Source organism: Microcaecilia unicolor, chromosome 1 (assembly GCF_901765095.1).
Source record: "Microcaecilia unicolor chromosome 1, aMicUni1.1, whole genome shotgun sequence".
Taxonomy (NCBI): Eukaryota; Metazoa; Chordata; class Amphibia; order Gymnophiona; family Siphonopidae; genus Microcaecilia; species Microcaecilia unicolor.
The window spans coordinates 92301645-92328666 of record NC_044031.1 but is presented as its reverse complement, the minus strand read 5'-3'; the positions used below and the strand labels follow the sequence as shown (position 1 = coordinate 92328666).

Below are 27022 nucleotides of genomic sequence, written 5' to 3'. Positions count from 1 at the left end.
ATAATCTTCCAAATTTGGTCAGCAAGGATATATTCTCCAGGCTCTCTCAGCCTGTCTGAGGTGACACTTTTTACTGATCATTATACCAAGGTGTATGATTTGATCTAGATCCTGCATGAAAATGAACTGGAGCAATTTAATCTAAGGTGTCCATCATTCCAGCTTTCAACCAAATTAGTGACATCTTTCTCAACACAATTCTTTTCCAAATTCACTTGTAAGGTCTTTCATAAATTAGACAATTCATAATGACTTCTAAATGCTAATTTAATCGTTTGATCTCTAGGCATAGAACTGTTCTCTAGAGAAAGATTAAAATGACTAAGAACATGATCAGATTACTATGTAGTTTATTGAAATTTCCTCTGGGAATTTGGCTGAGTAGAAAATAGGGTCATATGAAATCACCCCTAAAGTAGATAGCATCAAGTTCTATGGCTAATGCTGCTGGCCGTATGGCTTTGAAGGGACTTATCCATAATTTGGGGTTGGTTGACATTGAGAACAACATTCTAGAGTGCCTCAGTACACCTTCTACTTGCCACCACATCAGTCATACTCTAGGGTACATTATATCTTTTGTGACAGATCTTTTCTATCTTGAGTCAAACGGTCAGAAATTTGATGTACTAATCTGATCAGACCATGCCCCTATTTGGCTGGTGTGTGCAGTAGGCTATCTGAATAAGAAATTGCAGTTGTTGTTGTTACATTTGTACCCCGCGCTTTCCCACTCATGGCAGGCTCAATGCGGCTTACATGGGGCAATGGAGGGTTAAGTGACTTGCCCAGAGTCACAAGGAGCTGCCTGTGCCTGAAGTGGGAATCAAACTCAGTTCTCAGCAGCACCTCAGATCAGTGGGTCCTGGAGCATACTGCTGGAGGAGGCAGTAGTGGGGGATTTAACAAAACAGATTCCCAAGTATTTTTTCTTTAATTCAGCCCATGGTGTGTTTTTGAATATGTTGTGGGATAGCTTTAAGGCATATGTTAAGGGGCACCTTCTTAAGTGGGCTAGAAGTTTAAAAAGTATAACCCAAGAATCTGAACTCTCTCTCCTCCTGCTATTAGGTCACCTGAGATAGTTTCTAAACTACAAAATCTCCAGAATTAGTTAAGGAAATTATGGGCATGGAAATTGTTTTGTGTTCCTTGTTAGATCATGTTCCGAGTATTGCTGAGTGAAGGGAAAAGCGCACTGTATTTGATTTGTCTTCAGCATTTGATTTAGTGGACCATACTCTTCTGTTATGGAATCTTGAGGAAATGAGAGTTTCAGGTAACATTTTAAAATAGTTTAAAGGCTTTTTGTCAAGCAGGTCATACAGGGTCAAGCTACATGCAGATTTGTTGTCTAATTGGAGTAATGAGTGTGGAATGCTGCAGGGCTCTCCCTTCTCTCCAGGGTTATTTATTATTTTTTTTGCAGACTTTAAGTACACTGTTAGGTTTTCTCCATTACATTTATGCTGATGATATTTCAGTGTTAATCCCTATACAATCAGCTTTTAGCATTGATGTGCTTAAGATTCAACAATGCATTGATTTGTTAGCAAAATGGATGCATGTTCATAAATTAAAACATAACACAGAGAAAACTAAATTTTTATGTTTTAAGTCTAGGCCAGAACAAAGTCCCAAAATGATTACCATCAATCAGGTTGATTTTTTGCTTTCTCCAACTATTAAGATCTTAGGCGTTCAAATTGATTGCTCTATTTCTTTGGAGGCACAAATTAATGCTTTAGTTAAAAAAAATATACATCTTTTTAGTTTTAAACAATTTTATTGATGACCTATTACAAACAATACAATATTCATACGCTATGTTCAAGATACATCAGGAAACAAATGAACAACTTGTAATCATAACATAGGAGGTAGCCATCACTTTTCTCTTTAGTTTCCCCCCTCCTTACTCCCAGCTATTTCTCCCTTATCCGTACCTCTATATCCCTCCCCGCAACCCCCCTTCTACCCTTCCTTACCCCTCTAATATTCCTCCCCCCTGTAACCTCCCTCCCCCCTTTGTCCACCCCCTTCCAGGCAGCTACATATCTCAAATAGCCCAGGGAAATTGACCTATTCACTAAATATACATCTTTTTAATGAGAAAGCTCTGTATTATTCAGAAGTTTTTTTTTTTTTTTAAATGAGTCACTGTGAACAGTTAGTGCATGTGCTGTTATTTTGTCATCTCTTGATTATTGTAATTTGGCTTATTTGGCCTGTATAAAAGGCTTATTGAAGAAGCTTCAAAGGATACAAAATATGGAAATAAAATTAAATTTTGGACTATCTAGATTTGACAGCGTCGCTTCTCTCTATGTAAAACTGCATTGGTTGCCCATTGAGGAGAGAGTCTTTTTTTTTTTTTTTTAATTAGCTTGCTTTCTTTTTAAAATATTTAAAGGGCAGGCTCCTAGTTATTTGTTGGCTCATTTTTGTCTTGCAACGTCTTCTAGAATTAGGAGGTGTGGTATTGCTAATTTTTTTTTTAACTTTTCCCTCAGTTAAGGATAAGAGGAAACTAGCACTTTTTGACAAATCTTTGGCTCTACAAGCAGCTAGATTATGGAAAGACATTGCAGGTATGTTTTCCCCTTCACAAACATATCTTTTATTTAGAAAGAAGATAGTAACTTTCATATTTAAGAAATATGTATAATAGTCAGGTTTAGCTGTTTTTTTGAAGAAATGAATGTAATTCTCAGAGGACTGTTCTGGCTGTTCTTTTTAGGTGTTTGTAACCAGCTTAGAACTGAAAGGTGGGTAATGGGATGTACCCTTCATCATGAAATGCAGTTGGTTAAGCAAATATGTTTTGAGGAAGGTAACTTGTTGCTGGCACAACAATTAAAGGCTAGAACTCAACAGTCTTGTATTTCTACTCTAAAAGATGAGCAAAGTGTCAAGTGAGAGATCCAGATGCTTTACGGAATTATTTTAAGCAGGTTTATCAAAGATTATACTCATTTGAGGTGTTGCTGACTGCTGATGAGATTGATAACTATCTAGAGCAATTGGATTTATCGAAATTCTGTGATCAGGATATGGCTACCCTAGATAGACCTATCAGGGTTGAGGAGTTACAACAAGCGATTAAAAACTTTGCCATCTGGTAAATCCCCTGAATTGGACTGCCTGTCTGCAAAGGTTTATAAAGTTTTCTCTACCTGTTTGGCTCCAATTCTGACACAAGTGTTTAACTCAATGTTGCAGGGTTCCCCTCTTCCTCCTTCAATGTTGGAGGCATGGATGACTGTCCTTCCTGAGCCAGATAAGGAGCCCATGGTTTGTGGGTCCTTCAGGCCAATATCGCTCCTTTAACCTTGATATTAAGTTGCTGGCAAAAGTACTAGCTAGTAGGATGAACAAAGAAATGGTGGACCTTTTTAGAGAGGATCAGACTGGGTTCATCTCTTAGTGAACTACTGGAGATAATGTCTGGTGTACCTTAAATCTTGTTTGGTATACTTAGCGACAAAGAATACCCATGACGCTTTTGGCAATAGATGCTGAAAAAGCATTTGATAGAGTGGAATGGGTATTCATGCATTGCATTTTAATCAGGATGGGGTTTGGCCCAAAATTTTGCTTCTGAATCTCTGCCCTATTTTCAGACCCCACTGCCCTAATTCAAGTGATTGGAGGTTACTTGGACAAGTTTCACCTTCACAGAGGTACTAGACAGGCTACTCCCTATCCCCTTTAATGTTTGCAGTAGTGGTGGCACTAGAATCAAGGTTAATCAGGATATTAAAGGAGTTCGAGTTGGGGGGTGGGGAGAGTTTTTAAGATATTTCTCTTTGTGGATGACTTTTTTTTCTTTCAGTGAGTTGACCCGTGGACATCACTTCCTGTTATATTGTCCGATTTTGATCAGTATGGTCAGTTGTCAGGCTTAAAAATAAACGCCTCAAAATCTGAATTGTTGAATATTTTTTATTTATTTATTACATTTGTATCCCGCGCTTTCCCACTAATCGCAGGCTCAATGCAGCTTACAAAGTAACAAGAGAATACAATCTGTAGTATCAGAATCAACAAAGGAGGTATGTGGTAGGACAAATGAACAAGGGGTAAATGGGATAAAAGGTATGAGAGGATAAGGATAGGTAAGGACGTAGATCGATAAAGAAGAGGTAGGGGAAGAGTATGGAGGGTAAGAAGATTGGTAGGAGGTCATTTCTAAGTCATTGTTGTTAATGATAAGATGAACCGGTAAATGGATGGGTTGCTTATGTTTGCTTATGGTAGGTCAAGTCATTCAGGTAAATCTGTTTGAATAGATGGGTTTTCAATAGTTTCCTAAAGGGAAGGTACTAGTTGATCGAATGTATCTGGGTAGAGCATTCCAGAGTTGGGATCCCAGGTAGGGGAAGTTAGAATCATGATATGTTTTATACTTTATACCTTTGCAATTGGGAAGGTGCAGGTTGTATGTTCATGAAGATGCTGACCTGTTTCTGGATGGAAGATTTAAAAGATTGACCGTGTAACTTGGTGATACTCCATGGATGATCTTGTGGATTAGTGTGATGGCCTTAAAGTTGACTCGTTCTCTAATAGGTAGCCAATGAAGTTTCATACGGAGAGGTGTTGCACTTTCGAATCTAGGCTTCCCATAAATAAGTCTAGCTGCCATGTTCTGGGCAGTTTGAAGTTTCTTCATGATTTGGGCCTTACATCCAACAAAGATACTATTACAGTAATCAGCGTGGGTGAGTACCGTGGATTGTACCAAATTGCGGAAGGTATTCAAGGGGAGATAAGGTTTCACACGTTTCAACATCCACATCATGTTGAACATTTTCTTGGTGATGGATGTTGCGTGGTCTTCAAGGGATAAGTATTTATCCAATGTAACTCCAAGGACTTTCAGATTGTTGGATTTAAGAATAAGTATGAGAGTAGCATTAAGCCTTATGTTTTACGATTATAGAATATGATGATAGAATCTTCTCTAATATGTATGACCACCCCTTTCTAATTAGCGGTCTAAGGAAGCAAAAACAAAGAAGAATAGTTAATGGGAATAATAGTTATTATTATTATTATTATTTGTTGCATTTGTATCCCACATTTTCCCACCTATTTGCAGGCTCAGTGTGGCTTACATTATTCTGTAATGGCGAAGTTATATATTTACCTTATGTTTAAACTTTTTCTTTATTTTTAATCATTGGAAGAAACTATTATATAATGTCTAAGACTATTATATTGCTGTATTGCTTTGACATAGTAACATAGTAGATGACAGCAGAAAAAGACCTGCACGGTCCATCCAGTCTGCCCAACAAGATAAACTCACATGTGCTACTTTTTGTGTATACCTTACCTTGATTTGTACCTGTCCTTTTCAGGGCACAGACCGTATAAGTCTGCCCAGCACTATCCCCACCTCCCAACCACCAGCCCCGCCTCCCACCACCGGCTCTGGCATAGACCGTATAAGTCTGCCCAGCACCATCCCCGCCTCCCACCACCGGCTCTGCCACCCAATCTCGGCTAAGCTCCTTAGGATCCATTCTAATTACATTGTAATATCATTACTTGTCATTTATTCTGAAAATTATAAAAAAAAAGAAAGAATGTTGGCAAGACAATCAACTGGTTCAGATGTAACTCCGACACCACCTTCAGCAGGAACTTAAGGTGCATGCGGAGAACCACTCTGTTGTGATGAAACTTAGTATAAGGTGCATCCACTACTAAGGAATGAAGCTCACTGACCCTACAAGCTGAAGTAACAGCCACCAAGAAAATGACCTTCCAGGTCAAGTACTTCAGATGGCAGTAATTCAGTGGCACAAAAGGAGCTCTCATCAGCTGGGTGAGAATGACGTTGAGATCCCATGACACTGGTGGAGGTTTCACAGGGGGCTTTGACAAAAGCAAACCTCTCATGAAGTGAACAAGTAGAGGCTGTCCTGAGACAGGCTTATGTTCTACACGTCAATGATAAGCACTAATTGCACCAAGGTGAACAATTATGGATTTGGTCTTGAGACCAGACTCTGATAAGTGAAGAAGGTACTCAGGAAAGGTCTGTGTAGGGCAAGTAAGGGGATCTAGGGCCTTGCTCTCACACCAAATGGCAAACCTCCTCCATTTTAAAGAATAACACCTCTTCGTGGAATCTTTCCTGGAAGCCAGTAAGACTCAGGAGACACCCTCTGAAAGACTCAAGGAAGCAAATTCTAGGCTATCAACATCCAGGCCATGAGAGCCAGAGATCGGAGGTTGGGGTGAAGAAGCAACCCCTCGTTCTGTGTGATATGGGTTGGAAAACACTCCAATCTCCACGGTTCTTCGGAGGACAAGTCCAGAAGAAGAGGGAACCAAATCTGTCGCGGCCAGTATGGCGCGATCACAATCATGGTTCCGCATTCTTGCTTGAGTTTCAACAAAGTTTTCCCCACTAGAGGTATTGGAGGATACACATACAGAAGGCCTATCCCCCAATGTAGAAGGAAGGCATCTGACGCTAGTCTGACGTGGGCCTGAAGCCTGGAACAGAACTGAGGGACCTTGTTAATCTGAGTGGCAAAAAGATCCACTGAGGGGATGCCCCACACTCAGAAGATCTTACAGGCTACGCCCATATGATCACATCCCCAGATCAAGTTGCCCACTTAAAACAAGTTATCCTGTTTGGCTGGGCTTGATGGACACTTGGTCTTTTCCCAGTTTGGCGGTGCTTATGTGCTGGGGCTTGGGTCATATATTGTACTTGGGGTTGTGGATCTCTGCTAGTATGGGTGACCTATATAGGCTAACCTATGGAAAACTGCTCCTTAATCTCTTTTCTAAGTTGGATTGTTGGCATAAACTGCACCACTCTTGCCTGGGAAGGGTAGCTGTTAGTAAAACAGTAATTCTTCCTAAACTGTTGTATCTTTCAAACGTTGTCTCTTCCTATACCTGGAAAGCCAATTTAGACTGCTTCAAAAATAACTGTTCTACGTTTGGAGGAGGCGACCGCATTGAGATAAGCGCCGCATGGCCCAGAGGTGGAAAGGGAGAAGTTGGGGCTGCCATATTGGTTTCAGACCTTCTCCCACGCTGTGCCTTCTTACACTGGTCATTACATGGGTAGATCGAGTAATATATTCATATGAAAGAAATCCCCGGCTGTGAAGGTGATTTAACTGAAAGATTTCTGGTTGCTACCATAGATTTTGAAGGATGGAAGGAGGACTCCCAAGCAGCTCTACAGAACCACGTCTAAAGTTGCTCACTGCATCACGTGGCTCCCCTAACCTTTGCAGCTGACCCTTACAGCTTCTTTATAACCATTTTCCTCTATCCAGTCCTTAATTACATTAATTTTATTTGCCACCAATCTCACATTTACATAGAGTATATCCTAGTGCCAGTATACTAAGTCATTTGTTCCTTCCCTCCTACTAATTTTAGTTAAATAATGTATGGAACGAGATTTGAAAACTTGCTTGATTTTAAACCTCGGTCTTCTGTTATAACTTCAATCTACCTCAATCGGGGAAGATCTTGAATTAGTAACATCCACAAAATCTGTTTGGTGCTACACACTATAAGCTGGATTACAGTATACATGATTACTAATTACATCCCCCTCATCACAATCAACCCAGAAACTCAAAACTCGCATCTAATTAAAACATACAATATAAAGTCTAAAACATCTTACCTTGAGCAAACCCCAAAATCATTTCTCATAGTATCATAAAGAAAACCTAACTTCCCTAGAAGTTATATAGTATACTGAGCACAAAGGGACGTGACCTGCGCCTTTGTCACAATGCCTCCCACATTCAATCACTTGATGTTACAGCACAGAGTAGCCCAAGGTCAGCTAGCAGGACCTCAATGAAAGATGGAATAGGTGGGTAATGGCTCTCACAGCATTCCTCAGTGTTCCTGCCAAGGCAAATTGGCAGTTAGAATCCTGTCTTTGCTTTCAATTCACTCACAGGGAGAATACATCCACGGTCATGGGACTGACTTTTTCCTGCCCACCCTGGGTCCCTCTGTAGGGGGTGTCCCAATGGGGCCCCAGTGTCTTTTTTTTTTATGGCTCCAGGGCTTGACCCAGATGGTTAAACAGCCCCTGCACTCCTGTTGAGGGATATTTTTTTTTTTTAGACCTAATGGATTAGATTGTGGTCACCACAGATGTGAATCTCAGAGGCTGGGAAACACCTTGTTTGGAAATGGTGGCTCAGGGGTCCTGGTTTGCCTAAAAGGCTGAATTGTCCACAGTGTTGTTCAAAGTACTAGGTCAAAGTACTTAAGTAAAAGTAAAAATAAATGTATTTTTTAATACTGACCTTTATGACCTCATGTCTATGAACTACTAAGTCCTCGTGGCTCTGCTCTGTTTATCTTGTATTACTGTCTTTCTTCAAAGCCCCCTTATTTACTCTGAGTTGGCATCCTTTTGAAGCATGCTACGAGACTAGTCTGAAAACAGTGACATCTACAGTGACACCTACAGCTGTATTACTGGAAGAATTTTTGGACTCATTTGTGTGATTAAAGACCTGCTCCATTTACTGGATGAACTGTTGAACTCTACCTCAGTGATTACACTATTGCTCTGATTGCAGGATTTTTGCTTTTATGTAATTTCTGTTCCATTTTTAGTTATAATGCTTTCTGTCTGCTTACTAGCTGTACACTCATATGTTTCCACATGTTTTTGCTTCAATTTCTCTGTATATGCCCTCTTATTATTCACCTACTGGCTGCTGTCTTCCTTCTGGGCAGATTAGCCATTTGTGAGTCTGCAGCTCATAATAGATACACTAACTGTCCCTTTACATGACAGTCTTTTACAGATAGATAAAGAAGTACCCTTCCTGGATCAGGCACTCCACAAGAGGGATGGTAAAAAGAATATTCACAGCATACCAGTTTTCCCAATACTTCTCTGTCTAATGTCATTCCAGATCAGTTTACACACATAACTTGGAAGCAAATTGAGGCCTTGTTAGCCGCGGCTGTAAATCTGCAAAATCATACTTCCTGATTCAAATATCTGAAGTCTGCTACAAAACTTGACTCAGCCATACTTCATACTGTATGATTGGGGACTTATGGTTGTAGATTTTTCATGTATTTCATTTTTTGTCATTATTCTCACTGCCTTGCTAACAACAGTTTTGTTGATAAAAAGAGAATTTACATTTTGTTTTACTTCACTATTTGTGAAAGAATTGCTATAACATTTTAATCCTCTCATGTCTGTTTTGAGTTAGGATCCTGGTCAAGATGATCACGCTGCCTGGAGTCCTTACCTCAGGTTGTCTATATTCTGTGAACCTTTACTTGACAGTTGGACCACAGGCCTAGGGGCTCTTATTTTAGAAACTATTGACCTCTATCGGACTGTCCTACTTAAACTTGACCTAGACCTAATACGGGAGAATTAGTATACTTTTGGCTGGTCTCATATCAGATACTAGATAGAGATTCACGCCCTGGGTTGTTTTTTTAGGCAAATGGGGAGATTGTTTTGAGCTGTTTGAAATTGTTCCTACACAAACCCACTGGGGGGGGGGGGGGGGGGCATCCCTTTACCACCTCCATCCTAATTGTTTTTCATTTTCTGTTGTTGGTCACTGGTGTTCACAGATCCTGAACCTATTGAGCTTGGCTAGGTCCAAGCAGGAGACTGGGTCCTTATCAAGGTCATCAAGAGGGAAAAAAATTGGGTAACCAGAGTAGACCACCTTCTTGCAAGGGTAAGCCCGGCTGCACAGGGGAGGTGCTTCATTAGGAACCCTCGTCTCAAACCGGTGAAGCAAACAACATAATAGTATCAGAGGATAAAGGAATTAATACTGCATCATCAAATACATTACACAGGAAAGTAATTTCTTTATTGCCGACCATAAGGGTTATGTGAGACAACACATGACTTTTAAGATAATCATAAACTCAGGCATACAAGGAGTACAACATTCATAAACTGTAAAGGTTTTTTTTTTTTTAAAGGTAGACCTTGGGAACAGCAGTGTGGTGGTTAGCTTTGAAAACCAGGAAAAACAATGCTGGCATGAGCCTGTTAGCTAGCGAAGAAACATACTACAAAGAATTTAATGATAAGATTTGAAGGCAATCTAATGAAATTAAGCTATAAAAATATCAGGCAAAAAAGAGCCTATAATTTAGAAATTAAAAAGGTAGCGCATTCAGGGTTACCATATAGCTGTGCATTTTAAAGATTCATCTGCTCTTGTAAATCAGGTCCCTTGAATCACAACGCAGCTGAAAGGTAAAATGCAATAGGGACTGCCGTAAGACTTGAGTAAAATAAACAGGACATAATTAATGGTCGGACAAATCTGCACAGCTAAAATAAAGGAGCAAAAAGGCAGGAAACCCAGTTGGTCTGTGTACAATAAAGTTACAAGCAGCTGAATTCTTCCTGAAAAAAACCCCGTTATGCTCACACGCCCACACAAACTGGCCAGTCTGCACGCACACACATCACAGTTATGAAACAACAGAAAGGGAAGAAAAAAATAAAATAAACTAGTGCTTTAAAGAACAGTACAACATCTGCCAGAAATCGAGGAAGAGAGAGAGAAAAAAAAACCCCAGCTGTGTTTAACCAAAAGTTTAAGGACACAAAACAGTTATCCTAAGGAACAGAAACTAACGGGGCTACAATGAGAAAGCTGTAGACAGAGCAGCTTTAAACCAAGCAAGCTGTGCCAGGAATTTAGGGAAAAAAAAGTACAGTTAATTTTTTCAAGTAACACAGACTGCAACTAAAAAATTTCTCTCTCTCTTACTAAAATGATGTCACAAGAAACCCAGAAAAAGTCTCGCTGTCTGTACAAACACTCCAGCACTTTAAAGAAATACCTGCTGTGACAAAACTCTTAACCATCTCACAAACAAAACTACAAGAGAAGCGGGGCAGGAGAAAAAAAAATATATATATGTATTCCTCCTTAGACTTTATACAATTTATGGCATTTTACAAAGTACAAGGGAAGAACAGTACTTAAGCAAACTACAGATACTGAGTTGTTATCCTGCTCCAATGTTAATAAATCATTCACAAAAGGTTTCTGCAATAAGGAATTAGTGGTGCGCACAAATTAAAATATACAATCTAGCTCCTGCTGTCAGTGAAAGCAGTTGATAATTAACAATTAACATCCCCCATGAAAATAAAAATATATATAATACTTACAGACGTCTTAAAACAAAATTCCAGACCTGCACCCCTTGTGCAGCCGACGCATCCACACCCAGCTCACCTGCACTTATGCTAGGGACCGCAGCCACCACCTAGCCCTTTGCAGTGAGATTCAAATACTGCCTGCAGGTTCTTCACATCACTTCATATCAAACTCCGGAGTAATCACAATCTCCACAGTCCAGCTATAGAAATAGCTCACACTTCTTTCTCCTTTTTTTTTTCTCTTTTCCTGATTTTTTTTTTCATCATTTTTTTTCTGATTTTTTTTTCATTTTTTTTCTTTCATTTTTTTTTTTCTTTGATTAGTTTAGAGGGCTATTAAGGCTAATTACAGGGCAATCAGGTCCCTGTTCGGATAGCGCCAAAATGTGTTTTTTCCCGTCTCCTAGCCCTGATAGTGAGGGGAAAAACAGTACAGCCTCATAGGCTGAGGAAAAAAAATAATAAGAAAGAGAACTTAGACTCCATTAGGCGCAGCCAATAATTACTTTTATTAGCATCTCATAGAGTAATACAAAATAGTTCTCTCCCTGGGGCAGGTTGCCAGTCAGCAGTGCACATCCTAAAAGACAAGGTCTGCTCTCCTAACAATGCCCCAAACATCACATATATACTGTTGCAAATTACATTTCTCATAAATCATGTGATTTCCCATAAACGAGCACCATTAGGTTGCCTTATACCATATATGGATTTTTCCTGTATTCTGTCAATCTCTCCTGATGTGTTTGCACGTGAACAGTCGGTGGCCATTGGTTAATTACTTACGAGTTCTGTGTCAGTTCTGCGTGCACAGCCAGAACAATACCCTTGTGTCCTCTCTGTCTCTCTCCACAAATGCAACATACTGGTAGGCTCACTGTGTCCTCAGTCCCTTAGCAACTATCAAGGTTACATCCACCTTATATGAAAAACATACTCAGCTGCAAACAAATGTTATGAAGTATCAGTTCTCAGCTCCTGAGAAGGCAATGATTGTTACACAAGATGCTGAGTTAGTAGGCTAACTTGTGAGAACCAAACAGTACAGGCCTTAGGCCTAAGCCTTAGTAACAGGCCTAAAAAGAGGAAAGAATATACATACTTAAGTAAAAGTACAGTGAAGAATGCATTAAAAACTTTAGTTAAGTAAAAGTAAAAAGTTATTGCTTAATATAATACTTTTTGAGTGAGCAGTAAAAGTACCACAACTACAATGAATGCAATTATTGTTAATGTTTTTATCCCAACAGCTATATTGCTTTTGCAATTCAATCCACTTTGGTTTTAGTAAAACTAAATTTTTGAAAATGACTGCCACTCATGTGAATGTGATTGTGAGTCATTAATCCAACACAGCTAAAAAGGTTCAACAACTTCTGAGTCAGGAAGTGGATTGTTCAGACTAATAAAAAGTTCCTTCAAATCAGGTCAGGTTTCAGTATTACTGATGTCTTCTGACTGGGTCTGCAAGTTATGATCAAGGGAGTCTCTGAACATTTGCCTTCCATATAGCAAAGAGTACTTTATCATCCTTATTGTTGTTGTCATCTGCATTAGAAGTGGTTCTGTCTAATTCATCACTTTCATCTTCATCTTTATCTTTATCATCATCAGTAGCATCCATCCCTCTGATAGTCAAACTAATGGAAAGTATGGTAACCAAACAACTTACTAACTACCTAAACAAATTCACAATACTGCACGAATCACAGTCAGGATTTCAATCCAACCATAGCACTGAAACAGTGCTAACCACCCTCATAACCAAATTCAAACAATTGATTGCAACTGGGAACAATGTATTGCTCCTACAATTTGACATGTCCAGCGCGTTCGATATGGTTAGCCACCAAATACTCTCGAACATCCTAGACTACTTTGGGATTGGAGGAAACGTACTAAGTTGGTTTCAGGGCTTCTTAACAACAAGAACATATCAAGTGATTTCAAACTCAAAAACGTTGACACAATGGAAACCTGAATGCGGAGTACCACAAGGATCACCGCTCTCACCAACCTTTTTTAACTTAATGTTGACACCTTTAGCCAAATCGCTATCTAACCAAGGACTCAACCCGTACATCTATGCAGACGATGTCACGATATACATCCCGTTCAAACATGATATAACCGAAATCACAAATGAAATCAAACACAGCCTCCAAATAATGAACTCATGGGCGGACGCATTCCAACTAAAGCTAAACGCAGAAAAGACACAATGCCTTATCCTATCCTCACAATATAACACAAACAAACCCAATACTATAAACACCCCAGACTACACTCTTCCGGTCTCAGACAGCCTGAAAATTCTGGGAGTCACAATTGACCGAAATCTCACACTCGAAGACCATGCGAAAAATACAGCAAAGAAAATGTTTCTACTCAATGTGGAAACTTAAAGGATCAAACATTTCTTCCAAGGGAAATATTCCGCAGCCTAGTACAATCAATGGTACAAAGCCATCTAGATTACTGCAATGCCATTTACGCCGGATGCAAAGAACAAATCATTGAGAAGCTTCAAACCGCCCAAAACACAGCAGCCAGACTCATATTTGGGAAAGCGAAATACGAAAGCGCCAAGCCCCTAAGAGAAAAACTGCACTGGCTCCCATTAAAAGAATGAATTACGTTAAAGTTTGCACCCTGGTCCACTAATTCGTTCACGGGGAAGCCCCGGCCTATATGTCAGACCTTACAGACTTGCCTAATAGGAACGCAAAAAGATCGGCACACTCATTCCTCAATCTCCATTATCCCAACTGTAAAGGGCTAAAATGTAAATCCACATACTCAGTCAGTTTCTCCTACATCTGCACACAACTATGGAACGCACTACCGAAGGCCATAAGAACAACGCAAGACCTAACTATCTTCTGAAGCCTACTGAAAACTGACTGTTCAAGAAGGCATACCAATAACATCCATCCTCAACACTAAATAATAAGACTGCACATGAACTAGAAAACCGAACTCTTTTTCACTTGAATGAATAACCTCTTTGTTAATAATGATCAAGCACTACCACTTCATTCCATATGTCAATTATGGTCTGTCTATAGTCGTTCGATGAACTAATGTATACTACAATCCAATCTTTCACTCATGAAATAATATGCAATTAAGTAGACAATAATAAGAGGATTACCATACAGGACTCCAAGATGTAATACCATAACGTATTCTTCTTTACCAAGTATGTATGCACCATGTATGTATGCACCTAATGCAATGCCTTTTGTAATTCTGTTACCAGGAAATGGCAACCACCATTACGGCAAATCTACGCCACATTGAGCCTGCAAATTGGTGGGAAAATGTGGGATACAAATGCTACAAATAAATAAATCATGCTGTCCAGTTATAGAGAAGGCTTTCCCAAAGTTTGTATCATATTGTTCTAACAATTTTTTGTCTGATGGCAAACTCTGTTTGAATATCTTGAAGAACATCCTTCAGTCTTAAGGCCAGACAGATTCTTATCAATTCAGTTTACAGTCACCCCAATGCAGAATTTCCCATGGGATGACGAGCAGTCTCTTGTGGTAAGAGACATTTCTGTTCACTAGGAATTGTTACCAGCTTCAGATTTGTCTTCGACTTAAAAGGACACAGCTCATCACTGTTCTGTTTGACTGGAGACCAGTAACTAGTTCAACAAACACAGGCAATTCCACTGTTCTTGTAGGCTATATTCACTGAACAGCAAAATTTAAGATGAGATGATCTACTGTTTGTGTGATGAAGTTTGCAATAGCAAAATCCTGTGCCTAGTTTCGCTGTTTAATTTGGCTTACTGAGAAATTGTCACTTACATCTCCCTTCCGCTTTTACTTTTTACTTCTAACTGCAAGCATCAGGTGTAACTGAGTAAAAGTACTAAAAATTGGTGAAATTATTACTTCAGTAAAAGTTACAAATATTATCCTGTACTTCTTTACAAGTAAAAGTAACAAAACTTTTACTTAAGTACAGTGACAAGTTACATTTATTATACAACACTGGTGTGTTCATATGTCACCTGGAGTTGAGAGCTATCCTATAGAATAATTCTCACCTCCAACGTTCTGAGGCTGTCTGGAACCGTGGAAAAGGAAAGTGGAGTAGATAAAAGTGATGTCATTCCTGAAGTGCCACTGATTGGCTGCTATGACATGCTGTAGGATGTTCAATAGACAGGAGTGGAAGTGAACAAAGCAAGTGTATGGTAAGCAAGGAAGCCCATTGGTTAATCTCTGTTTCCACTCCCCAAAGCAGCCGTCATTCCTATACACTCAAAAAAAAAAAAAAAAAAGGAAACCTAGGAGCTGCTTCTCATTGCTGTTTTTACAGCTGTTTCCACTGGACAAAAGGAGGGGGGAGACACACAGACCCTGCAATTGGGAGGGGGGGACCCTGCAACCTGGGAAAAGGGAGGGGGGAGGGGGGACCCTGCAACGGGGAAAAAAGGAGGAAGGGATGAGGGGGGACCCTGCAACTGGGAAAAAGGGAGGAGGGGGGACCCTGCAACTGGGAGGAAGTAAGGGAGGGGGGGACACCCCTGCAAATGGGAGACATACCAGGGGGGGGGGGGATGACCCTGGAACTGGGAGAGAGGGGGGGGGGACCCTGGCATATACTCTCATTCTCACACACACACACTCGCACCCAGTCTCACTCTCTCTCTGTCACACACACACACTCGCACATTCACACTCTCTCAAACATACACACTCCGAGGAAACCCTTGCTAGCACCTGTTTCCTTTAAAACAGAAACGGGCCTTTTTTACTAGTTTGTTTATATTTTGTATTCAGAGCGATGTGGAAGCCTCTATGGGTGACTCTTCCTTTTAAGGGAAGAAGTCTTTTCTTGAATTTCTAAGCAAGATAATAATGGCGACAGGTCAAGGGTGGGGGGGCAAGGGAGGGTTGGATAAACATATAGTGTGGTTGTAACCAGGGAACTTGTGGAGGGGGGACTGGGTTAAAAAGTTTGATGATAATTTGTTTGGACTAATGATTTGCTCCTTTATGTGTTTATATGAGCAGAGACTTTGTACTTTGATAAATGCAGAATTCCTGTTGTTTTGATTCTATCAATAAAAACAATGTCACATATTTTGTATTCATGTATTTATAACCAGCCTTCTCCTAGTACGGTCCAAAGTAAAGTCACAAATCAAGAATTCAGTGAATAATACTAGGAATATTACAAAAACATAATTACAATTTTTAGATTTATGAAAAAGATAAAAAGGTATTAACCGGATAATAAGAGGAAGTGAGTTCCAAATTTTAACATCCTGAAAACAGAATGAACTTTCTAAAAATTGTTTTCCTCTTAGACCTAAAACTGTTGGGAAACAGAGAAGACCTCAATTTGTTATGCAGCCTTTGCAATTCCTGGCAAGTTGCCATCAGTTCAAATACTGGAACTCTCCCAACACTTTACCACAAGGCAGACAGCCGCTAGACTGAGCTCCTACGTCCTTGCTTCTGGTGTCTGCCAGCTAAAAGTCCACCTGGACATTGTCCAATCTCACTAAATGGACCAACATGAGTGCCAGCAGATAAAACACCAGCCATGTACAACTGTTCCAACTCTAGGGAGACCTCTGCACTCCCCATTTGTTGACATACACCATAGTCGTAGCATTGTCAGACAACGTTTGCACTGCTGTACCCTGACTCGGAGGAAGTGAACCAAGGATGGACAAAAACCCTGGAAAAGACTTAAGTTGCTGCAGAATGCAGAATACTGTGTCTTGATTAATTTTTAAAATTAAAATTTGAACGTTCATCCCCTTTATTAATTCAGCTTCACTGGTTGCCTGTGGAATTTCAAATCATTTGTAAAATATCTAATTTAAAAAATTCTATTTGGGCAGTCTTCAAGAAGTTCTATTGTTGCTTATATTGCTGGAGCAGGGGTTCAATCAGGGCTTGGTGCTTAACTCCCTAAAGGTAAAGTTGGGAGCTCTTTCTTTGCTGGGTAAAGGTTCTAGGCGTTTCTTTGGCAGCTCATGGCAACATTGTGCACCTTCTGAAGGGGGTCACCCATCTGCATCTCTCCATCTGACTGTCCCTTACCTTTTGTGACTTGAATATGGTACTCAGTGTGTTTTTTTGCGGCCTTTTTGATTCCTTGTGGGCAGCCTCACTCTATGAGCTAATGCTGAAAGCAGTCTTCTTAGTGATGATTGCTTCAGCCAGGAGGGTGTCAGAGCTTCGGACACTGTCATGTTGGGACCCACAGCATATCCATTTTGACAGTCCCCTTCTTTCCCCTGAAAGTGATCTCTCTTTTCCTTAGCGCTGGCAGCAGATTAATTCAGTAGCTGGTGGATTGTGTCTGTCTACCACGCGGTGATGGTGGCAGAAGCAGTGAAACGGTGTTCCCGCTGTGGGAGCTGAAGATCCGCGAAGGGGCTATGCTTGGTTTGCTGTTCAGAGCCTTTGCAGGGAGATAGTGCTTTAGCTTTGGAGGAAGGGTCATCCTGGCGGCTCTGGATTGGCCTTGGTATGCGGACTTGGTTCAGCTTTTGGTGGAGCCACTCCTGCGTCTTCCGGTCCATCCTGACCTTTTTCATCAGGGGCCAGTTTGGATGAAGGATTCCTACTAATTTGGTTTTATGGCCTGACTCTTGAGTGGGCATGTTTCAGGAAGAAGGGCTATTTGGATGCGGTGATAGTGACCTTGTTACAGGCCTGGAAACAATCTACCTCAACAGCATATGCTTGTGTTTGGCATACTTTTGTCGCATGGTGTGAGGCTCATCCTTGGTCGCCCCCACAGGCATCGGTTTCCCAACTCTTGGCCTTCTTGCAAGATGGGTTACAGAAGAGTTTGGCATGTGCAGGTGGCAACCTTAGCCTGTTTTCACGGTGGGATGTCAGGTTCGACCTGGCCGCTCATCCAGATGTGGTTCGTTTTTTTACAGGTTCGTTTCACCTGCGCCCTCCATTTTAGTAGCCGTGTCTGACCTGGAGCTTTAATCTCACTGTGAGCCTGTATTCCCATCAGAACTGCTGAGCTCCCACTCTCACTGTAAGCCTGCACTTACTTTAGAACTGTTAAGCTCCCACTTTTATAGCAGTTTACACTCTTATTAGAGCTGCTGAGCTCCAACCTTTATTGTAGCCTGCTCTTGGGGAAGGCTTTCCTCAGCCATCATGTTTCACAACATAATTTCAAACCAGGCAGACGATTGGTGATACCAGAAAGCACCTCCCACAATAGGCAGTTTGCTTCTGAGGCTCTACTTGTATCAGAACTGCTGAACTCTCACTGTGAGCCTATATTCCCATCAGAACTGCTGAGCTCCCACTCTCACTGTAAGTCTGACTTACAGGTGTCCAGGACTTCACTCCTGAGCATCTGACTGTAAGTAACCTATATATCCTAAATTGACACCAAAATGAACACAATCAAAATACTTCTGGTAATCTACTCCCTTTCACTGATCCACCTAGCACTATCCATCCCACTCATAGAACATTACTTCATACCCACCCTACAAAATCACCAAAGACTGATCAAACATTCCACACTCCACTAAACTGACTCTCATCACACCAAAGAAAACCTATCTAAACATGGACATCACCAACAAAACGAGACGAAAGACCACAACAAACACACATCACCCAAGGAACGACAACTAACAAAAATTCACATAACACCAAACCTAGAAGCCCCATACCAAAACATCCAGGTAGGCTACATCAATGCTAGATCCATAATCAACAAAACAACAACAATATCAGATTGGATCACCTCAGAAAACCTCGATCTCATCTTTATCAATGAAACATGGATTCACAACCAAAACGACCCCATAATCTGTGAACTGTGCCCGCCAGGTTACAAAATCACCCACCAAACCAGATCGCAAAAGAGAGGTGGAGGCATAGCACTAATATACCAAGAAAAATTCACAACCGAAACCACAGCCACCTCCATAACACCCCAACTAGAAATTGCCTCATTTAGAATCAAAACAACTCCCTAACCGATCACCTGATGTCACGTCTGTGGCCGTGACCCCTCTCAGATTCACCTTATTTCCTGTGGTCAGCTTCTGAGTTGGCTTCTGTCTGTTCTTTGTGAGTTAGTTCTGTCTCTGTCTCTGTGTGCTGGCTTCATTAGATTGTCTGTGTGCTGTCACACATTCCAGATTTCAGTTCGGTCCAGATCTTCCAGACTGCCAGACCTGCTTGTTTTGTTTGAACCTGCATAGCACCCTTAGTTGCCTGGTGATTGCTGCAGCTGAGTCAGCTGCTGCTGGGCTTATTAGCCATTTTGAAACCTTTCTGCTTGGCCTTTGCATCGTCTAAGGCCCTGGTATGTTGGTGCTTGTTGCACTTCAGCCTGAGTTTGTTTCCTTGTTCTAGTTTCTTGCCTGAAGTTCTTGCCTGTTTCTAGCTAGTCTATGTTTAGTTTAGGGTTTGCTTGTTTCTTAGTCTTGCTCCTTGTTTGTTGTTCTTTGTGTAGTGCTTAGGTTTCTGTGTTGTCTGTCTTCAGTGGCTGCTTGCAGCTTTTAGTTCTTTCCCTTGTTTGTCAGTGTTTGTTTCCTGCTTTTGTGGTTGCTTGCAGCTTCCAGTTTCTGTCCCCTAGCTTGTCCATTCCCTGCCTTGTGTTGTGTTGTCATTTCTGTGAGTCCTAGCCCAGTTTCCTGCCTTGCTGCCCATGTTTATTCCTTCCCCCTCTGACCCTCAGTCCTGGTTCAGCCTAGTGGGTATCCAGTCCTGCCTTGTCCAGTAAGTCCTGCCGGCCACCTGCAGCCAGAAGCTCAACTCCTGGTGAAAAGTGGCCAGGTGAAGTTTAAGGGATACCTGCTCTGCTTAGTCCTGCCTGTTTGCCTCTGATGCAACTCCAGTCCGGAGTTCCAGTCCTGTTCTGCCTAGTCTCCGGTGTGGGGTGGTTTTGCCTGCCACTGCTGCTCCTCGGTAGTGCCCCAAGGGCTCACAAACCAGTTTCCAGCAGTGAAAACGTGACACCTGAATTGCGTATTATTCTACAGACCACCCGGCAACTGGAAGGAAAGTCAGCTCATCTTCATGGACTTCATATCAAACAACTGTGTAAATAACAACAACATACTGCTACTAGGCGACATTAACCTTCACCTAGAAGACCCCAACTCCACAAATGCACTTGTGTGTAAAGACTTCCTACAGTTCTGGGATTTCAAATGACCCCACATGCAACTACCCATAATGAAAGGCCATACATTGGACCTCCTATCACATAAACTACCTACAGACACTAATCTATTAATAACAGACATCAAATGGACAGCAATACCTTGGACTGACCATTACAAACTGAACCTAACTCTAAACTGGCGGAAGAAGGGCTCAAACAGTACACCAGAACGCACTACTTACACTACAAGAGGGCAAATCGATCCACAAATATTGTGGCAACAAATATACGACAACGAATGGACAACACGCACTGATTCCGCACTTTATCTCAACCACTGGGATGGCAGATGCAACAACGTGCTAAACAAAATAGCACCCTTAAAAAACAAAAATATCAACAAGACAAAACACTATACCTTGGTTCAATGACGAACTAAAAAAAACTCAAAACACAATCTAGAAAACTTAACGAGTATGGAGAAAGACAAAAGATGAACACACACTCAACGCATGGAAACAAATACATAGAAAATACAAATACGCAATAAAACAAACCAAAAGGTCCTACTACAAAACCAAATTAGGACCGGACTATAAAGATATGAAGAAACTATTCCAACTCGTTAAATAAGTTACTAGACACCACCCCTATCACCACAACCAACACAGGCATCCCACCCGCAGACAAACTTGCTAACTACTTTAACGAAAAAATAATAAAACTACACAGCACACTTCCTCATCACAATACCGACATCGAAATTTTCAACGATCTGCACCCATCCTCCGAAGGATACCCAACTGACCGCATTTGGACAACATTTAATCTCCTCAGCACTGAATCAGTTACACAAGCAACTCACAGGTTAGTCAAGACCCACTGCAAACCGGATACATGTCCCAGTCGTCTACTCAAGTCTGCCCCAGACCGCTTCATAGCAGACCTTACATCCCATCTAAACTTCATGTTACAACAAGGTCTCTTCCCTGAGGAACATGGCAACATCTTACTCACCCCAATACCAAAAGACGCCAAGAAAAGCACAAATGATATCACCAGTTACCGCCCAGTTGCGTCTATCCCATTAGTAGTAAAAATGATGGAGATCTTCGTGACTAAACAGCTTACAGAATACCTGGACAAGTTCTCAATACTACATAATTCACAATCAGGATTCCGATCCCATCATAGCACCGAAACTGTCCTACTCACCATCCTGGCCAAATTCAAGCAGGAGATTGGCACAGGCAAAAGCATAGTCCTCCTTCAGTTTGACATGTCGAGCGATTTCGACATGATAAACCACAACATACTACTAAGAATACTAGGCCACTTCGGGATTGAAGGAAACGTACTTAACTGGATCAAAGGCTTTCTGACCACCAGAACTTATCAAGTAAAATCAAAGTCAAACATATCACCACCCTGGAAAGCAGTCTGCGGAGTACCTCAAGAATCACCATTATCACCAGTACTCTTCAACATGATGATGATTCCACTGGAACAGTCCTTATCCAACCGAGGCCTTAACCCATTCATGTACGCAGATGATGTTACAATATACATCCCCTACAGACATGATCTGACAGAAATAACCAACAAAATCAACGATAGTCTGACCATCATGGACTCCTGGGTAAACTCATTCCAACTGAAACTGAACACCGAAAAAACACATTGCCTCATCCTCTCCTCTCCATATAACAAATACAAACCCACAACCATAAATACTCCAGGACATACCCTCCCTACCTCGGACAGTTTGAAAATACTCGGTGTCACACTCGATCGCAACCTTACCCTCGAGAGCCAAATAAACTCTGTAACAAAGAAAATGTTCTATTCAATGTGGAAGCTCAAACGATTAAAACCTTTCTTCCCAAGAGCAACTTTTCGATACCTAATACAATCAGTGGTCCTAAACCATGCAGATTATTTCAACGGAATCTATTCGGGCTGCAAAGAACAACTCATTAAAAAAATCCAGACCGCCCAAAATACAGTAGCCAGGCTGATATTCAGCAAAACACGCTTCGAAAGTGCCAAACCCCTCCGAGAAAAGTTGCATTGGCTCCCAATCCAAGAACGGATCATCTTCAAAATCTGCACCTTAGTCCACAAAATCATGTACGGCGTAGTCCCAGGATACATGACAGACCTTATAGACTTACCAATAAGAAATAAAGTCAGATCGTCAAGATCCTACCTAAACCTACACTACCCAAATTGCAAAGGACTGAAATTCAAAACAACTTATGCAGCCGGCTTCTCCTACATAAGCGCACAACTATGGAATGGGCTCCCAAGAGCTGTGAAAACAATTCACGACCACTTGAACTTCAGGAAATCACTAAAAACCTACCTCTTCAAAAAGGCCTACCCCAGCGACCCCACATAACCCTCTTCACCTACCAACACAGCATGACTATGATTGAACAGGACATCACGCAATCTTCATCCATTCCGACCCTCCACTTATACCTCATACGATCACTATGCAACTTTGTATTTGTTATCCTCCGATTGGGCAAATGCCTTTGACGGTACTATGTAAGCCACATTGAGCCTGCAAATAGGTGTGAAAATGTGGGGTACAAATGCAACAAAGAAATAAATAAATCTAGGCCTGTGCGCTTTACAGGGGCCACCCTTCGAGCCCTTGCATAGCGCTTCTGATAAAGACCTCACCTTGAAGGTGGTGTTTTTGGTACCTATGGCGTTGGCACTTTGGGTTTTGGAGCTCCAAGCCCTATCGTGTCAAGATCCATTTTTACAGTTTTCAGAGCCTGGGGTCACCTTGCGGAGGGTGCCTTCATTCCTACCAAAGGTCATATCTGCTTTTCACCTCAATCAACCTCTCGTTCTCCCGACTTTTTGGGAAGAGGATTTTCCATCGAATTTCGGGAAACTTTCTCTTAGATGTTCGCCGGGTTCTTCTCCCATATTTGCAGATGTCTAACTACTTTTGGCAATCGGATCACCTGTTCTTCTTTCGGGTGCCTTGCGGGCGGTGATGCGGCTTCGAAGGCCACTGCTAGATGGATCAAAGAGACAATTGCTTTGGTTTATCTTTTGAGTGGCCTTGTTGCACCGGAGCCATTGCGTGCCCATTCTAGTAGGGGTCAATACAGTTTGTGGGCAGAGATGTCAGTTCTGTCTTTGGATGAGATCTGCCGAGCGGCTACTTGGGCTTCTTTACACTTTTTTTTTCTTGCCATCACAGAGTGGATGTGGCCACTAGGTCAGATGCTTCCTATGGAGCAACGGTGTTGGCGAGGAGGGTGATGGCTTCCCTCCCTCCTTAGGGATTGCTTTGGTACATCCCACCAGTTACTGGATTCATCTGCCTGCACGAAAGAAGGTAAAATTGTCTTACCTAATAATTTTCTTTCCTTTAGCTGCAGATGAATCCAGGATCCGTCCCGTATTTTTCTGTCGCATTTATACTCTACTGTCTGTTTTTGTTCCTTTTCTGCCTCAACAAAAAAAGTAAAAGAAGAAGTGGAGCTTTTCAACAGTTTACAGTATACCAGAATTGGCAGTCTACCATGTATTACGGTACAGTACTGGCTGCTGTGGTTCTTCATTAGTGAGGAAGGATTTCAGATTGTGGCCAGATTTTGCTTTGTGATGCGACGTGCTGGCTGATGGAGGGGCTGGTCGTCCAGTATCACTCACTTCAGCTTGTAATCTCTATCTCCACCTACTGGTAGACAGACACAATGCATCAGTTACTGGATTCATCTGCTGCAGCTAAAGGAAAGAAAATTATCAGGTAAGAAATAAATCCAACGGACTGAAACAGTTCACATCAGAGACTTTATTCACTGTAAAATGGACTCTACATGAAATTCTGTTTTGGCCACAAGGCCTGCCTCAGGGGTCCCATAAACAAATACAGAAGAGAACCATGTACAAATAAAAAAAATCACAAAAAAAATTATTGATAAGGTTAGAATATAAAACAAAAAAAAAAAAAAACGCACCTCCAACGTTCTGAAGCCCTCCAACATTTTGAAGCCGAGAAAGTGAAGCCTTGAAGCATTCCTGCAACGTTCCGGAACTACGGCTTCAGAACGTTGGAGGTGCGTTTTATTATATAGGATATGCTTGGTGCTTTTCTGTAGCACATGGGGGGAATTTAATATATGCTGATTAAAGTGGAGGGGGGGCAGGGGAGTTAGGACAATTGCTGGGTGGCTGGAGGGGGGCAGGGGAGAGAGGAGAATCGCTGGGTGGCTGGAGGGGGGGGCAGGGGAGAGGAGAATCGCTGGGTGGCTGGAGGGGGCAGGGATCAGAGGAGACTCACTGGGTGGCTGGAGGGGGGGCAGGGGACACAGGCGAATCGCTGGGTGGCTGGAGGGGGGCAAGGGAAAAGAGAATTGCAGGGGGGCCAAGGTACACAGGAGAATCGCTGGGTGGCTGCAGGGGGGGCAGGGGAGAGAGGAGAATTGCTAGGTGGTTGGAGGGGGGCAAGGGAAAAGAGAATCGCTGGGTGGCTGGAGGGGGAGCAGGGGAGAGAGGAGAATCGCTGGGTGGCTGGAGGGAGGGCAGGGGAGAGAGGAAAATCACTGGGTGGAGGAGGGGGGGCAGGAATCAGAGGAGACTCGCTGGGTGGCTGGGGGGGGAGCAGGGGACAGAGGAGACTCGCTGGGTGGCTGGAGGGGGGGGGCAGGGGAGAGAAGAGCATTGGTGGGTGGCTGGAGGGGGGCAAGGGAAAAAGTAGAATTGCTGTGTGGCTGGAGAGGGAGCAGGGGAGAGAGGAAAATTACTGGTTGGCTGGAGGGGGGACAGAGGAGACACACTCGCACCCAGCAGTCTCACTCGCTCTCTGTCTCACACACATATTCGCACATTCACTCTCTCTCTCTCTCACACAGTCAGTCTCACACATACTCTCTGAAACATACACACTCCGAGGAAAACCTTGCTAGTGCCCATTTCATTTGTCAGAAACGGGCCTGTTTTACTAGTGTGTGTGTGTGTGTATATGTATGTATATATATATATATATATATATATATATATATATATATATATAGTCGTAAAATGAATCCAGTAAAAACTTAGATATAAATAAGAGATGAGCAAGTATACAAAATCAAAGTTAAGTGATTATTCTTCAGTTATATCATGGTTTTAACTGTACTGTACATCTGAACATCTGATTTCCCTTTTATATATACACTAGTAAAAAAGGCCTGTTTCTTAACGCAATGAAACAGGCGCTAGCAATGTAATGAGTTCCTGTCCTTAATGTTTTCACGGTTGTATTCTGAATATAATTGTTGTTTACATGTGTAAGATTTCTTTATATACAATATTTTTTGTGTAAATTGTGTTACAATGTGGTAAAAGTTTTCCTTGTTCAGGCCCTTCAATCAGTTTAACAATCACATCAGAAGAGCTCCTTACTCGTGAGAATGCAACATACAGTTGCCCATGTGAGAGACTGAGAGTGACAGTGTGTTTTACAGACAGTGTAAGAGAGAGATACACAGAGTGATTGAGTGTGTGTGTGATGTCTGTGTATGTGTTTGAGTAACAAAGTGATTAAATGTTTGTCTTTCCTTCCATTCTGTGCACTTGCCTCCACTGATGTTCATACCTCCCTGTATATGATTGTTTGTTAGAGATTCAATCCACTCCACTTCCCTCCTCCAAGTTCCATTCTGTCTGATTGGTTCTTCGTTCCTGTGATGTCGCGTTTGTTTGCTTGGCAACTATGCAGCGTTCTGTTTCCTCGACGTGAGGGCGGGGACAGTGAGAGCCAATGACACGCTGAACTACAGACTTATGAACCCTACACTGCCACAGTGCCACAGAGTCAGCATCAGAATGTTGGAGGTGCTTTTTATTATATAGGATTCTTTGATTTTGTATACTTGCTTTTCTCTTATTTATATCTAAGTTTTAACTGGATTCGTTTTATATAATATACATTTTTTTGTTTTATATTCTAACCTTTATATCAGTAATTTTAGTTTTTATTTTTTAAGTAGTATGATATTTTTTTATTTGTATGTGGTTCTCTTCTGTATTTGTTTAGGGACTTCTGAGGCAGGCCTTGTGACTGAAACATGATTTTGTGTCGAGTCCGTTTTACAGTGAATAAAGTCTCTGATGTGAACTGTTTCAGTCCGTTGGATTAATTTCTGCATCATCTTTTGTGTCACCCCTGCTGTGGGTGTTCTCCTGTGCAGACATGCAAGCCAGAAGACTCCAGATGTCTGGAGTCCTGCTTTGGTATTTTCAAGAGACCAACCCCTTTCGTCTCTGATAATTTGTTTATTGTTTAAAATGGCCCAAGCTGCTTCCATTACATACTGGTTAAAGACTGCCATTGAGGCTTCCTATATTTTCAGAAACAAACTGGTTCTTTCAGGTCTGCGAGTACACTTGACTCGTGCACAGGTGATGTCTTGGATTGAGACCTGAGTGGTTTCGCCTAAGGGTATCTGTGGAGTGGTGGTCTTGTTTTCATGCCATGCTTTTATGATACATTATAGAGTGGATGTGCCGGCTAGAGCCCAGTCAGACTTTGGCAGAGCAGTTATTCAAGAAGACTTACCTTCCCCAACCTAGTGAGGTTCTTCTTAGGTGTATCTCACTTGTGTAGACTGCTGTAGCTGAACATTAAGGAAGATGAAATTAAGTCATACCTGTTAATTTCCTTTCTATAGACCTTCTACCCCACTC

The 27022-nt window shown here is 41.7% G+C and overlaps 1 protein-coding gene across 7 annotated transcripts in view; it reads left to right on the top strand.

The window, feature by feature from the left end:
• The window catches only part of CREM (cAMP responsive element modulator), a 443843-nt gene that overhangs the window by 70915 nt on the left and 345906 nt on the right, over window positions 1–27022 (top strand). The window contains exon 2 of one of the 7 annotated variants that reach the window (XM_030198973.1): window positions 2514–2591. The exons of the other annotated variants lie outside the window; for them this stretch is intronic. The gene's annotated coding sequence lies outside the window, so the exon portion shown is untranslated. The remainder of the gene's footprint in view (window positions 1–2513; window positions 2592–27022) is intronic. 7 annotated transcript variants of the gene reach the window in all.